The 17,209-nt window shown below is 40.4% G+C and overlaps 1 long non-coding RNA gene across 1 annotated transcript; it reads left to right on the plus strand.

Annotated features, from left to right (window-relative positions):
* The first annotated feature begins 1,020 nt into the window (after nucleotides 1–1,020).
* Nucleotides 1,021–10,487, plus strand: LOC123652658. The gene is made up of 2 exons (XR_006742108.1): nucleotides 1,021–1,069; nucleotides 10,390–10,487. It is a non-coding gene; the product is annotated as an uncharacterized LOC123652658 (long non-coding RNA).
* Nucleotides 10,488–17,209: the final 6,722 nt, after the last annotated feature.

The raw sequence follows: 17,209 nt of genomic DNA on the forward strand, positions 1-17,209 counted from the left end.
TATGGAAGTCCCAACTGGAACAGGACAATCTTGCCCACTTTCCCATTTGTTTGAGTATCTCAACCACTATTTCTGGTACTTTTCCTTGCAGTTGGCTGGCTACCAAAGTTAGCCGTTTACTAAGTGAATTTGAGCGGCGCTTCTCTGACTTTAGAACACAGCACTCAGGCTTTGACATCTTTGCCAATCCTTTTACAGTTGATGTCAACAATGTGCCCCATCACCTTCAGATGGAGATAATCGAGCTTCAGTCTGACAGTGGCCTGAAATCAAGGTTTCAGGATGTTGAAATTGAGGACTTCTACCCTCTACTGCCCCCTGACTCAATGCCAGAGCTCCGACTTCATGCTGCCCGTATTCTGTCCATGTTCGGGAGCACCTATCTTTGTGAACAGATGTTTTCAATAATGAATCTGAACAAAAACAAGCACAGATCACGCATTACCAATGACAACCTCCATGCTGTTTTGCGGGTTGCTACAGCCCAAAAAATAAAACCGAACATTGACTCATTGATCCGGGGAAAACGGTGTCAGATATCTAGCCAGAAAACAAAACAGTGAGCATTTTAGGTACATTCCAATATTACTGTTTTGCTTGATACCAATATTACTGTTTTGCTTGATAGCATGTGAGTTGGTTAACAGCACTGTTAAGGAAAAGATTGTTCCACTCATTTTAAATTCACATTTCTGGTTAACATTGTCAGTTTATGACTGTTCAGTAAACCATTCGGCCCGTGATTTAGGCTGGATTTTAGATTTTGGCCCCTTCTCTGATTGAGTTCGACACCCCTGACTTAAATATTTCTTGCCACTCCTTTCTGGCCTGCATAGTTTCTGTTGAGAAATCAGCTTATGGGTGCTCCCTTGTAGGTAGCTAACTGTTTTTCTCTTGCTACTTTTAATATTCTCTCTTTGTCTTTTGCTCTTGGCATTTTAATTATGATATATTTTGGTGTGGTCCTCTTTGGATTCCTTTTGTTTAGGGTTCTGTGCACTTCCTAGACTTGAAAGTCTATTTCTTTCACCAGGTAGGGGAAGTTTTCTGTCACTATTTCTTCAAATAGGTTTTCAGTATCTTGCTCTCTCTCTTCTTCTGGTACCCCCATAATTCTGATGTTGGTACACTTGAAGTTGTCCCAGAGGTTTCTTACACTATCTTCAACTTTTTGGATTCTTTTTTCTTTTTGACTTTTGGTTTGAGTGTTTTTTGCTTCTTGGTATTCCAAATCTTTGACTTGATTCTTGTGATCCTCTAGTCTGCTTTTAGATCTCTGTATAACTTTTTTATTTCAGTCAGTGCATGATTAATATCTAGTTGCTCTTTTTTCATATCTTGAGGGTCTTAGTAAATTTATTGGCCTACTCTAGTAAATTCTTGAAAAACATTATAACCATGGTTTTGAACTCTATATCTAGTGTTTTACTTTCCTCCATTTTCTTCATTTGTGGCCTGTCTCTTTGTCTCTGCATTTTAGCTGCTTCCCTGAGTTGATGAAGTGGCTTTGTGTGCTAGGTGTCCTAGCAGGGCCCAGTAGCTCAGTCTCCCCAGTTACCTGAGATGGACACTCTTAGTGCACCTTTTTGTGGGCTGTGTGTGCAGTCTTGTTGTAGTTAAGCTTGACTGCTGTTGGCATCACTGAGGGGAGTTAACCTCCAGGCCAGTTGGCTGTGAGGATCAGCAGTGTTTCTGCTGTGGGAACTTCTGTGCTCAGCTTGGATGGGGTGGAGTCTCAGGGTAGAGCTGACAGCCTTGATTTCTCATCAGCCCCACCCTAAGAGGCCCCTGGGTCTCAGTGTCCCAAAGCAATGGCTGCACACACCTCTGAGAGAAGGCTGCTCTTGAGTTTTGCCCACTGCTAGGCAGTCCAGAATCTCCCTGAATGAGTCTGGTACCCAAAGTTTCACCCAGAACTGGATTTCAGTGCAATCGGGTTTTATTTCCCTCCAGAATGAGAAAGCTAACTGTGCGCTTGCTGCCCTCCCTCTCTGCATGCTGTGAGTAAGCCAGCTGTGTATTCAGCCACCCACCCTTTGTGCACATAGGTCTCTGCACTTCCTCTGAGCTCAGTGTCCTTTTCTCTTTCCTTCTAGTTGTAGAATTTCCACTCAGCCAGCTTTCTGGTGGTTCTGGACGATGTCTGCTCTGTCTTTCAGTTGCAGTTTTTAAATTGTTGTGTGAGGTAACAGTATAGGTGTTTACCTATGCTGACATCTTGGTTTCTCCCTCTGATTTTTAAAGATTGCATATGTATGTATGTATACTTTAAAACTTCTACTGTGCCCTAACTGGTTTGGCTCAGTGGATGGAGCATCGGCCTGTGGACTAAAAGGTCCCAGGTTCAATTCCAGTCAAAAGCATGTACCTTGGTTGCGAGCACATCCCCAGTAGGAGGTGTGCAAGATGCAGCTGATCAATGATTCTCTCTTACCAATGTTTCTAACTTTCTATCTCTCTTTCTTCCTCTCTGTAAAAAATCAATAAAATATGTTAAAATAAAAACAACATCTACTGTCCTTCCAGCATCCTTACAAATTTGACACACATCAGAAGTATAAGAATTTAGTTTTTCTTCTATTGTATACCAAGATATACAAAGTATGGTATACTTCCTTGTTGTCATACACTCTGTGCACTGGGTATGTGTTTTTCTCTGCCTGTTGAGTCCCTTGACTCACTGCTGTGACCCTTTTGTCACTGCACAGGAGCACTGGGGGAGCGCACTTGTGGCAGAGAGTATTTAAGCAGAAACATTCAGCTAAACAGCAGAGAGAAGAGATGCTAGTGGAAACATTACCCACATTCCAGGGTCTGTCTCATGCATTGTTTTAAAAACTATATTTCATCATTATTTGTAAGGCAACATGCTCATTGTTGAAAATGTTATAAATCACAACATGTATAATGTAAAACTGAAAGTTCTGTATCCCCTAAATCGCACATGAAAATTCAAAAGAACATTAGCTGCCGTAACTGGTTTGGCTCATCATAGCATCAGCCTGTGGACTGAAAGGTCCCGGGTTTGATTCCGGTCAAGGACATGTACCTGGGTTGCAGGCACATCCCCAGTAGGGGGTGTGCAAGAGGCAGCTGATCGATGACTCTCTCATTGATGTTTCTAACTCTCTATCCCTCTCCTTTCCTCTCTGTAAAAAAATCAATAAAATATATATTTTTTAAAAAGTACATTAGCTGAAACCGGTTTGGCTCAGTGGATAGAGTGTCAGCCTGCGGACTGAAAGGTCCCGGGTTCAATTACGGTCAAGGGCATGTACCTTGGTTGTGGGCACATCCCCAATAGGGGATGTGCAAGAGGCAGCTGATCAATGATTCTCTTACCGATGTTTCTAACTCTCTATCTCTCTTTCTTCCTCTCTATAAAAAATCAATAAAATATAAAATATATATATATAAAATAAAATAAATAAAAAGTACATTAGATGCTTTATCTATACGTGAGATTTTTTTTTTTTAGTAAATGGAATTTGTACTTGCTGTTTAGAAGCTTTCATTTTTTTCTCTTAATAACAATGATATTACTACTACCTATTGAGCATATACTATGTGCCAGAAGCTATGTAAAACAGTAGCTATAATCTAATTTAATATGCACAGCAACATTACTATTGTTACAGAATTTACCAGGTGACTGAAAAAATATGTAGAAGTACCAGAGGTACAAGAAAAACCCATTTAGTTCCAAACATTTCACATGTACTGGTACAGGACTCAGGGGAGACTGTTTCGAATCCTGAGTCCCAACATGAAGGAGGCTTTCCCTTTTTATAGTTTCTCAGTCTCTTTGTCTCCCAAATATGGAATATACTTCCAGACCTTTTGCAGGCTTTGCAAAAAGACCTAGGTGTTGGGGCCTTGAGACCACAACTAAAGGGCTGGTTTGATGCCAGCACTGATAACTCCATCTGGGGATGGCTTATGGCCTCTAAAATGGGGGTAGTATTTTGGGTAAATGGGTCTTACAGAATCAAATAATCAAAGGGCCAGTGACTAGATTCAGATTGCTAACTCCCTCCCCCCCAATGTCTCATTTTCCCTATCACTACTATTTTAATGATATTATCCTCAATTTTCAGAAGAATAAATTGAGTATTGGAGAGGTTATGTAATTTGTGTAAGGTCACACAATAAGCAACAGATTATCCCATACCTTCTGGTCATCTTTTCATGCCAGTACATATATTTGTATACTTCATTATTTTTTTTAAATATATATATATATATATATATATATATATATATATATATATATATATATATATATATTATATTTATTGATATTTTACAGAGAGGAAGGGAGAGAGAGAGAGAGAGCTAGAAATGTCGATGAGAGAGAAACATCGACCAGCTGCCTCTTGCACACCCCCTACTGGGGATGTGCCCGCAACCAAGGTACATGCCCTTGAATGGAATCGAACCCAGGACCTTTCAGTCCGCAGACCGACGCTCTACCATTGAGCCAAACCGGTTTCGGCTATACTTCATTATTTTTATCAACAAATAATATTTTATTTGTATGGATGTCCCTTATTGATAGCCAGGTGGTAGCTACAAATAGTGCTTTAGAAAATGGCATATTCTTGTGTGAATATGGTTGGAGGATAAGTAACTTAATAGGAAAGAAATTACTACATCAACAAAAGATATGTGATTTTAAATATTGATAAGTTCTGCCAAATATTTTTTACAAAGGACCTACCCATCTCTACTTTGAGCAACAATATATACAAAAGCCTGTTTCACCATTGCCAACCTAAAGCTGGATAATGCCTAACTTTTTAACATCATTTAAAAATTTTTTAACTACAATTGACAAAATATTATATTAGTTTCAGGTGTACAACCCAGTGATTAGACATTATAAAACTTACTGATAAATCTCAAACCCTTCTGACACTATACATAGTTATTAGAGTACTAGAGGCCCGGTGCATGGAATTTGTGAATGGGGTGGGAGGCAGGGTATCCCTCAGCCCAGCCTGTACCCTCTCCAATCTGGGACATCCCTCTCACAATCCGGGACTGCTGGCTCCCAACTGCTCGCCTGCCTGCCAGCCTGATTACCCCCTAACCACTCCCCTGCCAGCCTGATTGACACCTAACTGCAACCCTGCTGACCTGATAGCCCCCAACTGCCCTCCCCCGCAGGCCTGGTTCTCCTTGACTGCCCTTCCCTGCTGGCCTGATTGCCCACAATTACCCTCCCCTGTGGGCCATCTTATGGTGGCCATCTTTGACCATATGGGGGCAGACATCCTGTGTGAGCGAGTGAGGGTCAATTTGCATATCACCTCTTTCTTATATAGGATAATTGACTATATTCCCTATACTGTATTTTGAAATCCCCTTGACTATTCTGTAACTACCAATTTGTACTTTTAAAAATAGAGATGAAAGAAAGAAAGAAAGAAAGAAAGAAAGAAAGAAAGAAAGAAAGAAAGAAAGAAAGAAAAAGAAAGATTGATTTTGGAGAAAAATAGATAGAAACATCAATGATGAGAGAGAATCATTGATCGACTGCCTTCTGCATACCCCCTTCTGGGGATCGAGGCCACAACCTGGGCATGTGCCCTTGGCCAGAATTGAACCTGGGACCCCTCAGTCTGCAGGCCAACAAGGCTCTATCCACCGAGCCAAACCAACTAGGGCCCAATTTGCACTTCTTAATCCCTTCACCATTTCACCCATCCATTCCTCCTCCCATATGGTAACTGTCAATATGTTCTCTGTATCTATGAGTCTGTTTTTATTCTGCTTCTTTATTTTGTTCTTTAGCTTTAATTGTTGATAAATATGTATTTATTGCCATATCTTTGCCCTTTTCCCCCCTTCCCCGCCCCTTCTTGAAGATTCTTTAATTCATGTAATATTGGTTTGGTGGTAATGAACTCCTTTAGCTTTTCCTTGTCTTGGAAAGTCTTTATCTGACCTTTGATTCTAAATGAAAGCTTTGCTGGGTAGAGTAATCTTAGTTGTAGGTCTTTGCTTTCATCATTTTATTTCTTGCCTCTCCCTTCTAGCTTGTAAAGTTTCTGTTGAGAAATTAGCTAATAGTCTTATGGGAGCTTCCTTGTAGGTAATTAACTGCTTTTTTCTTTCTGCTTTTAAGATTCTCTCTTTGTCTTTAGACCTTGGCATTTTAATTATGATGTTTTTGACGTGTGCTTCTTTGGGACTTTCTGTACTTCCTTGACATGAGTGTCTGTTTTCTTCATCAGGTTAGGGAAGCTCTCCATCATTTTTCACATAGGTTTTCTTTTTCTTTCTTTTCTTAATTTGTTAATATTTTCATTAATTTATTAACATATATATAATTGGAAATTCAACATAAATGCCATTTATTCCAATGCCTTCTCACAGTAATCAGAAGATAGTCCCCTAAAACACATTGAAATTCATTTTATTTTATCTACTATGTGCATCCCTGAAACAATTGTATATATATCAAATATCATGCATGCATCAAAGGTCATTTATTTATGAATAGAGTTGGTTGCTGCTTACCAAATAGAAGGTGGGAGGAGTGTGAGGCAAGCTCCCATAGCTACCAAAATAGCATACCCACTGTTCAATATTTTTCCCATTTATTTGTTTTTTAAGTTGAAAGTTCCCCCTGCCTTTAAGTATGCAAGAAGCCTTGAAAGGGGTGATTTCTTCAGCCTATTAGCACAGCCTGGCATATAGTAGAGGTTAATGAAAATGTGTCAGCCTCTTAAAAGAGAGTCGTTGATGACCTGGTGTGTACCTGAGTATACCTAAAGAAGGTCACAATTCAGTAAAGGAAAGGTGTACTAATGAAAAACTAGATGCCTCCAAAACTATTTCCCCAGTTTCACCATTGTGCCGAGAATCTCTCCTAAAATGGCCATGCTCCCACTAGCTTTCTGTGGCCTAACATGTATTCTAGAATGAAGCACACAATATTGTGTGCAAAGGAAACACCATGCCCTGGAATACACCATTTGTTTCTTAGATGAAGTAGATGTGCTTTCTTCCATCTCCTTCCATCCATCACACTGAATTCAAAGGGAGCTTTTTAAAATTCAGATAGGATAATTTCATGCCTTGTTTTTGGAATCAAGTCCACAAGTCCCTGAGTGAGCCTGCAAAGCTCTTGGTGGCCTAATTTGTCCTGAATTCACCAGCTGCATCTCACATAAATCCCCTCACTCCTTATTTTTCAGTCTCTCATTTCTCTCAGTTTCTCAAGGCATCCTGTTTTACAGGTCCTTGCATTTGCAACTCTTTCTATCTGGAATTGTCTCCCCCACCCATGATTCTGCCATACTTATTCCTTAAACCTCAACTTAAATATTAGTTTCCTCAATGAAGACTTTCCTGACCTCATCAAAGTAGGTCAGAACCCTATTATATAGTATAACAATATTCTGTGCTTTTGTTCCATTTTCCAGTATCATATGAAAAAATCAATTAACTGTGTAATGGTTTAATATCTAGGATGGTCCCAATCTCTAGGAGGAACTGTGTCTATGGTATCTACTCTATATATTGGAACCTAGTGTTATGTCCAATAAATAATAGATTGTCAATAAATATTTTTTAAAATTTCTTTATGATTAAGGTATCACATATTTGTCCTCATCCTCCAATTCCCATCCCAAACCCCTCCCCATGCATGCCCCCACCCCCCTGTTGTCCATGACCACTGGTTAGGCTCATGTATGCACACAAGTCCTTTGGTTGATCTCTCCTCATATCCCCACCCTCCCCTACCTTCCCTCTGAGGTCCTACAGTCTTATCTATGCTTTCTTGTCTCCGGATATATTCTTGTTCATCAGCCTATGTTGTTCAACATTTCCCCTAGATGAGTGAGATCGTGTGCTATTAGACATATACTTACAAGAATCAAAAGTGAAACAAGCAATAATGGTTATACTGAGAGGCAAATGAATCAGTCTGTAGTGAGTTTCTTTCTGGGCCAACAGTTCTTTTGAGTTCCAATTTCAATGTCAAACAGTTCCTTATGTGTACATGTCAGCAATATTTCAGTTCTGGATGGTGGACAAGTGGTGGTAATTCAGGTCCGATCCTCTCTGGTTTGGTCCTGGGCAACCTGCAGTGAGGCACAGCTGCTGACTGCTAGTATGGCAAGGCATCGTCAGCATCTTCCATTGCTGGACTGTTTCTCTTCTGTCTTCATGGCTGGAGTAGGCTTGTCAATCCCTCTCTGTTGCAGAAATCCACATAGTCTCTGAGTTGTTTTCTGCAAATATACAAACATATTCTAGACCAAAATTTAATAAAGAAATATGTTCTATAAATTTGACTTGGGATCCTTTTTCATTTTTTGCCCTAACAATTTTCCTTTGGCTTGTTTTGACACCAAATGTGTTTTACATGAGTATCTTGCTATTAGCATTACAAATGAAAGTTAATTTTCTAAAGTAAAAATTTTCTATATGTAATTCACTTACAGGATATTTTTCCTTACATTATATTCTTCTACTACCCCCTTTTTTGATTTAAATATTAGGAGGCTTTTGGAAATTTTATAACGTAATCTTGATAGCTTTTAAATTTTAATTTTGTGCACTAAAAAATGACTGCTTTGGGTTCATTGTATCTTACTCAATTTTACCATGAGATGAACTACCAATAAAATTTTAGTTAACACTTTAGGAATAGCTTTTTGTCCAGTACAATTAATTTTTTTAGAATATTCGTTTATTTCAATTAGCCAATTTAAATTAGCCTGAAAACTTGACTACTATTTACTGTCAAATTTAATACTCTAACAACAATCTTATTTTACCCTGTAAATATTAGTGAAAAGGATTATTTTCCTTCTTTAGTAGGCACTGAGCATTCCTGGTGCTAGGCTGGATTTAGATATCAAAAACCTATTTCCCCACACCATAGGTACAAGACAACTCAAATAAGTCTTGTTGCAGTGAGAGGGCAGCTGCTGTTGGCCAAGTCTCTGTCTGTTACCTGGGTCCCAATTTGAGCTGGGCATGGGAAGATAAGCAGCCATGGGGGCAGGAGACCTCCCTCAGAAGGGGTGAGGGTTCAGGCTCCTGAAAAGTTGGGGGGGATGAGGGTCTGTGCCCTACCTCTGTTGACCCCCAAGTTCTATCCTCATGGCCCCTCTGCGACTATGCCTGTCTTAGGTTGTTCCTTCCCTGAGGAATCTTACCCATCTTGGCTAACCAGCCATCCTCCGGGGCCAAACAGGGTGATGTGAGGTTCAGTTCTGTCTCCTTAATAGCCTATGTCCCTGTAGCCTCCATGCCCAGCATCTGCCTTGGGATCCTTTCACCTGCTGGCAGGGCCCCAGCACTGATCACATATCTTGGGGAACCCAGGTTTCTTCTCCAGGGAGGGCCCAGTTTGCCTCACTGGGCGAAAGACAGATCCATGGTACCAGCCATCACGAGGCTTCACCTCGGCATGAACAGAAAGCTCAGGCAACAGCTGTGGACAATTGGATTGTGAGAAGAGGGTCCTTCTTGGCCAAAAGGGCAAGGAGGGCCAATATAGAATGCTCAGATGCCTTCCCAAGGGGGTCCTCTACACAATAGAAGGGATTAAATTCTTTCATGTCCTTTTTAAATTGCTGCCAGACATTAAAAAATTAAGTTTGTAAGTTTGTTTGTGATAATTATACATTATGCTGTTGTATTTCTAAAATATCAAAAGATGTGTTACCTTTGTCTCCAAGCACCAAAAAGATGATTTTTTTTTTTTGATTCCCAAGGGTGTGAGGTACTATTACAGGTAATGGAGGTAACACAAATCTGGGGGAAATGATAATGACCTTATAGAATAATATCATGTAAGGATATTCTTTGCTCTAGGCCATGGCAATTCCATTTCAAACTGGCTGTCAATTTCTTTTTGTATAGACAAGGTCTTAGTTACATTTCTGCACTTCTCCCAGGAGGAAGTAGTGATGGTCCCTTCCTTTGGTGTCCACACAAGCCAGAAACCTCTCTTGAATTTTATACACAAAGAGGCAATGGTTTGATTTTGTGTCATACAAAAGGGAAGCTGGATGGAGACCCCTGTGTAATTATACTTCCTTGCTTTACCCATGGTTTTCCTGAATGACCAAGGTGTTTGGTATTATTGGTGACTACATTAGGCGGGGGATCAGCCCACATAAGAGCTCTTACCCATGAAGGGTCAGGAACATAAGTCCAAAATACTTCCCTGTTTGCCCCAGGCAATATTACCATACAGCTGATGACTGCTAGCATGGCAAGAAAGATGTTTTTAGGCATTCTTGGGTTTCTGGTTACCTCACAATTTATTTTTTATTTATTTTTGTTTTTTTAATTATTATTATTATTATTTTTACATATGTATCTTTATCCCCCATTACCCTTCACCCCCCTCTCATGTAGGTTTTCAATTTCCTGCTCTCTTCTTCCAGCACCCTCATGATATGAATGTTGGTATGCTTGAAGTTGTCCCAGAGGCTCCTTACACTTGCCTCATTTTTGGATTCTTTTAAAAAGCATTTTTGCTCTTGGTGTTTTTTTTTTTGTTTGTTTGTTTGTTTTCTTGGTTTTTTTGCTTCCTTATATTCCAAAACACTGATTTGATTCTTGGCTTCATCTACTTTACTGTTGACTCCCTATAAATTTTTCATTTCAGTTAGTGTATTCTTCATTTCTGACTGGTTCTTTTTTATGGTTTCCATATCCTTTTCATGCTATTGAAGTTCTAAGTTCATGTATTCTTCCCCTAAGTTAGCTGAGCACCCTAATAACCAGTGTTTTGAACTCTGATTCTAACTGATTGCTTGTTTCCATTTTGTTTAGTATTTTTTCTAGTGTTTTATTTTGTTCTTTCATTAGGGATGTAGTTCTTTGTCTCCTCAGTTTGGCAGCCTCCCAGTATTTGTTTTTTTTTTTTTTAAATAAATCTTTATTGTTCAGATTATTACAAATGTGATCCTCTTCCCCCCCTCAATTGCTCCCCTTCACCAGGTTCCCACCCCACCCTCTGTCCTTTCCCCATCCCCCATTGTCCTCATCCATAGGTGCACAGTTTTTGTTCAGTCTCTTCCCGCACCCCCACAACCCTTTTCCCTGAGAATCGTCAGTCCACTCCCCTTCCATACCTCTGATTCTATTATATTCACCAGTTAATATTGTTCATCAGATTTTTAAATTCCCTTGGTTTTTAGATTCACTTGTTGATAGCTATGTATTTGTTGATCATAATTTTTATCTTTATCTTCTTCCTCTTCCTAAATAACCTCCTTCAGCAATTCATATAATTCTGGTTTGGTGGTGATGAACTCTTTTAGCTTTTTTTTATTTGTGAAGCTCTTTATCTGTCCTTTGATTCTGAGTGATAGCTTTGCTGGGTAGAGTATTTTTGGCTGTAGGTTCTTGTTATTCATCACCTTGAATATTTCTTGCCATTCCCGTCTGGCCTGCATGGTTTCTGTTGAGAAACCAGCTGACAATCTTATGGGTGCTCCTTTATAGGTCACTACCTGCTTTTCTCTTGCTGCTTTTAATATTCTCTCTTTGTCTTTTGCTCTTGGAATTTTAATTATGATATGTCTTGGTGTGGTCCTCCTTGGATTCCTTTTGTTTGGGGTTTTGTGGGCCTCCTGGACTTGTAAGTCTATTTCTTTCCCCAGGTGGGGGAAGTTTTCTGTCACTATTTCTTCTAGTACTCCTTCGGTATCTTGCTCTCTCTCTTCTGGAATCCCCATAATTCTGATGTTGGTTCACTTGAAATTGTCCCAGAGGTTTCTTACACTATCTTCAACTTTCTGGATTCTTTTATCTTCTCCCTTCTGCAGAGGAGTGTCCTCTGGCTCTTTGTGTTCTAAATCTTTGTCTTGATTCTTGCGATCTTCCAGTCTGTTTTTAGGACTTTGTATAATATTTTTTATTTCAGACAATGTTTTCTTCATTTCTTGTTGATCCCTTATTATTTCTAGTTGCTCCCTTTCCATATCCTCATAGGTCTCATTTATTTTATCGGCCTTTTTTAGGATATTGTTGAATAACCTTATAACTGTAGTTTTGAACTCAATGTCCAATCTTTTCTTTTCCTCCATCTCCTTCCTTTGTGTCCTTCTTCTTGTCTGCATTTTAGTTGTCTCCCTGATTTGATGGAATAGCTTTGTGTGCTAGGTGTTCTGGTAGAGCCCAGTAGCACAGCCTTCCCAGTTACCTGCAGTGGACAGTCTTGGTGTAGCCCTTTGTGGGCTGTGTGTGCAGTCTTGTTGTTAAGCCTTGCTTATTGTTGGTATCACTGGGAAGCGTTGATCTCCAAGCCAATTGGCTGTGAGGATCAGCAGTGTCTCAGCTAGGAGGGTTTCTGTACTCTGCTTGAATAGGGCGAGGTCTCAGGGTGACGCAGACAATCTTTGGTTCCCTGTCAGTCTTGCCTTAGAAAAGTCCTGTTTGTGCCCAGTATTTGTTTTTATATATTAGGTAGACTGAGCTCAATAGAGTGGCCTAATGTATGTATATTTGTTAGAGAGTAAAAATATTAGAACATGCTTCCAGAGAGGCCGTGGACTGTGCCCCAGAAAAATTATCAGTGCTGACACCAGGCCAGGCCTTGAGATACGGTCTCATGGCACCTTCTTTGAAAGGCAGAGCAGGACTGACTTCGTTTTGTACTGTATAACTATCTTGTATAACTATGTCTCTGACATAGCCCCTTTCCCGGAAAAACCACAAAATGTATCAATTACCCAAACCACCCTTAAATCAGCAAATAAAAATAAAGAGGGAAGTAACCCAGTGTAATTGGACCCTAGCCCTCATCCCACCAATCAAAACCAGCCAACACAATGGTCCAAGCATCACCCCACCACCCAACCCTAAATCCTATAAAAAGCCCTTGCTCTCCCAAAGCGCTCTCTCTCTCTCTCTCTCTCTCTCTCTCTCTCTCTCTCTCTCTCTCTCTCTCCCTCTCTCTCTAGTGCGCCATTGCACTGGTGATTGCTGGAGACGGGAGCCCATGATAGCATGGAATAAAAGGCTCTTTTATTTTTTGCATCAGACTCAGCTCCCTGGTGGTCCTTGGGGATCTTGAAATCTGGGCATAACATATTGTATGGTCCAAGGGCATAGCCTCCCCATTCATCCAATCAGGGCACTCCACGTGTATGCCATCTCATGAGGGCTGGGTACACCCTCCTGTTGTAGTTGAGACTTGATTACTATTGGCATCTCAATGGAAGGAACTTACCCCCCCCTCCCCCCCCAGACCAGGAGTACTAGTTAATATTGTGGATTTTTTTTCAATAGATGGAGTTACACATATGTTGATGTATATGTAATTTGATATGTATGCTATTTTGTTGTATTGACAACAAGCTTCAAAACTTCATATGTCAAATTTTCTGAATGTGTTAACATCATAGATATGTTTACATTTAAAAATGTTGAATTTCATACCAAAAAAGAGCATTGGCGGGAAGTTTTAACTCATTATTTTGAAGAAAAGTGCTGCTCCATCTCAAATTACTAGTAAGTTCCAGGTGGTGGCAGGAGAAGACTGGGGACTTGGTGTTGATCTCAGGCAAAACACATGTGGAAGTACATACAAACCATGTCAACATACCCTGGATAACTGTCTTGGCACACACCTGTGAATGCAGGAAGAGACTGCTATCTAGTACATATCGTAATCCATGAGGTGAGATGGAACAAAATTAAGAAGAGGGAAGAGGTGGCAGAGGGGGAAGAGGATGAAGAGGAGAAGGAAGACCAAAATAAATTCAGGATTTAGAACAATTCATGGGAAAGGACCACTGATTGGACCTCAAGGAGAAAAAATAATTTGCCTTTCTATAAAATTCTTTTGTTTTGTGTTAGAAATGATAATAAGCTGACCCTGATTTAAACACAACATATCACTAAGATTTCACTCAGAGGTCAAATCTATATATATAAAAGACTAAGTGACTATCCATCCAACCAGCCAGTGGGTATGATGTGCACTGTCCACCAGGGGGCAGATGCTCAATGCAGGAGCTGCCCAGTGACAGCAACTCTCACACTCCAGGACCTTTTCAAAGATGTTGGAGCCAGTTTTGGCCCAATCCCTGCAGATCCAGACAAGGGATCCCACTTGCTGGAGGGACCCTGTTCACTCCCCAGACACCCTTGTAGCTCCAGTGCAGCCCCAGTTGTGGCAGCCAGGGAGGGACCACGGAAGGTTGGCTTTAGGGTGTCTGGCCTGACTCATCCAGTCCTGTCCCATTGGCCACCTTCTAATTAATTTCTTTCAATGTGCACAAATCTGTGCACCAGGTCACTAGTAGTATTATAAAAAGCATTCAATTTCACTATTAAGCCCATAAGCAGATGAGTGAATAAAAAAAACTGTGGTACATCTATGCAATGGAACTCTATGCTGCTGAGAAAAAGAAGGAATTTTTACCATTTGCAGCAGCATGGATGGACCTAGAGAGCATTATGTTAAGTGAAATAAGGTAGTTGAAAAAAGATAAATATCACATGATCATTTCACTCATTTGTGGAATATAATGAAGAACATAAGCTGATGAAAATATATAAATCTAGAGATATATTGTAGAAGCATTGAACAGACAGTCCAGTCTCAGAGGAAAGGTGGGTGGGTGGGGGAGAGAGAAAAACCAAAGGACTTGTCTGCATGCATATAAGCATAACCCATGGACACAGACAGTATCAGGGTGAGGGCATATACTGGGGTGTGGGAATAGGCAGGGAGAGGTCAATGGGGGAAAAAAGATATACATGTAATAGTTTAAACAATAAAAAATTTAAAGCAGAAGTATAAATTATAACAGTAAGATACTTTATACCTGTCATACTTACAAAGATTTAAGAATTAGACCAAATTTATCATCACAAAAATAAAATTGCAACTATTTGAATAATGCATGTTTAACTAACTTGATGTGGCAATCATTTTGCAATATATGCATATATAAAATCACTATGTTGTACACGCTAATGTTATATGTCAATATCTAAATAAAACTGGGGAAAAACAGAATTCACTTTCATTGTATATTATTATTAGAATAGAAAATATATTTTTCATTCAAATTTTGATTATTATTTACATATTCTACATATCTTCTCTAATATTTTGTGAAAAGTATAAACTTAGGAGAAAACAAAAAAGTTAGAGTTTATATAAACCAAATTTGACTACATATTTTTTGAAACTGCATGTTTGTAATAAAACTTAATCTTCAAAAAAATTTAGGTTGGTGAAGATGGCAGCATAGGTAAATGCAATACGCCCATCCTCTCACAGCCACATCAAAATTACAACTAAACTACAGAAGAGTCATCATTCAGAAACACCTAAAATTTAGCTGAACAGAAGTCCTACAACTAAGGATATATCAAGCTTAGTAGGAGAGACAGAGACACAGAGCGGGCTGGTCCCACCTCTACATGTGACAGTTAAAAATTGGGAGGAATATCTTGGCTGCTTAGAGTGAAGGGTCCCATCCCCATACCAGGTCATCCAGACCACAGATCCAATGCCAGAAAGAGAAGTTCCCCATAACTTCTAGCTGTAAAAACCATTGGGGATTGAGCCTGAGTGAGATGGAGGCTGCTGGAGTCCCAGCCAGTTCCTGCTATAGGGCCCTCAAAGGAACTTACTTGGATCATTCCCTCTGAGCTTCAGCACTAGATAGCAGCTTGAGAGGCACCAGGGGCATACTGAGAGGAACTGATTTTTCTGGCATTGTGGCTAGAGCTGGAGAGGCAGCTTTCTCTCTGACAGAAATGATGGCAGAGCTAGTAGGCAGGTGCCATATCTGAGTCTCCATCAACCTGGCTCACTGTTAGCCTAACCCTGGTGATTCCCTAAGACCCCTCCCCATCTAGCTTGTGGGCCCATCCATGCTGTTTCCGTACAGATGGCCTATCTTGACTCATGCTTTAGACTTTCTTAAAGTTTCTTAAACAAGCAGTATCTAGCCTCGGCATGTCCCTGGAACTAGAAGCAGATGGCCTTGGTTCATGGCTTGGCCTCTCCTGGGCACCTCCAATCCCAGCACCAGTCATAGTCATCTGCAGATCACTTTGTAGCTCATACCAGGTGGCTCCCAAGAAGAAAATAGGCAGCAGCTGACCTTGGCCTCCACCTTAGTTGTAGGACTTCTGTTCACTTCCTGAAAGGTCCCAGGGCCATTGCACTCAGTGGACAGCTTCAGACTCTGTCAAAGCACCACCCCAAGCAACACACTCAAGGGACAGACTCAGCAGGCACAAGAGCCCCATTAAAATAAATCTGCACAGCTGATTCTCCACAATTGTCACAGCCTTGAAGCTACAAGTAGGCCATTAAAGAAGTATGGTGCCATAATTGGGATGATCCCATTTTGTTGGGATGGTCCACCTAATCACTGGTGTTCAGGTTTGTTTGTTTGGTTTTTTTTTTGGTTCCCCTCTGGAGATCTCGAGTCCTAGTGTCTTCCTTGAGCTGTGAAGAGCAGAGCTGTCCCATTCCTGGGCAGACACCTACCAAGTGGGCCTTTGGCCTTGTGCTTTTGGACTCAGTAGGACTGAAGCAGAAGGAGAGTTCCACGAATGGCCCAGGTTAATGCCCAGTGCCATGTACTCAGAGTCAGGAACCACATGCAGTTGTAGAAAATACAGTTTAAACTTCTATACTCATGGACCAGTCATAGATCAATAAGCTCATGTCAGCACCTCATCCAATTTCTAGCTTAGATGCCCACTTGTTACTTTTTTGGCTCAGTATGGAAATCTTCTTACAGCCAGGAACACTACCTTACTCAGCCTGAGGCTGCAAGAAATGATGTGGGTTCTGGGTACCTCCACTGACACAGCACATCTATGGATTGCCCACTATGTGCGAGGTTCCTTGTTAGGCACTGGGGTGTAGCCTCGAATGAGATACTGTTTTTTCCTGTGTGCTTTTGTACTCCAAAATGTAGAGACAACAATCACATACCCAAGAAAGGAATACCAAGTTAGGAACTCACATAAGGAAAATTTCTGAACAGTTTTATTACCAACCTAGGGGTGTGTGTGTGTGTGTGTGTGTGTGTGTGTGTGTGTGTATGGGAGGATTTACAAAGGAAGGGCCCATTCAACCTTATCCTTTGTTTCCTGTCTCTTCTTTCCAAGTCCTCTTATCCATTGCAAGCTATTTTCCCAATTTTATAAAATTGCATTTGAAAAATGGCTTTTTGTGTAAAAATGTGTC

The sequence above is a fragment of the Pipistrellus kuhlii genome, unplaced genomic scaffold, assembly GCF_014108245.1.
Source record: "Pipistrellus kuhlii isolate mPipKuh1 unplaced genomic scaffold, mPipKuh1.p scaffold_m20_p_2, whole genome shotgun sequence".
Classification (NCBI taxonomy): domain Eukaryota; kingdom Metazoa; phylum Chordata; class Mammalia; order Chiroptera; family Vespertilionidae; genus Pipistrellus; species Pipistrellus kuhlii.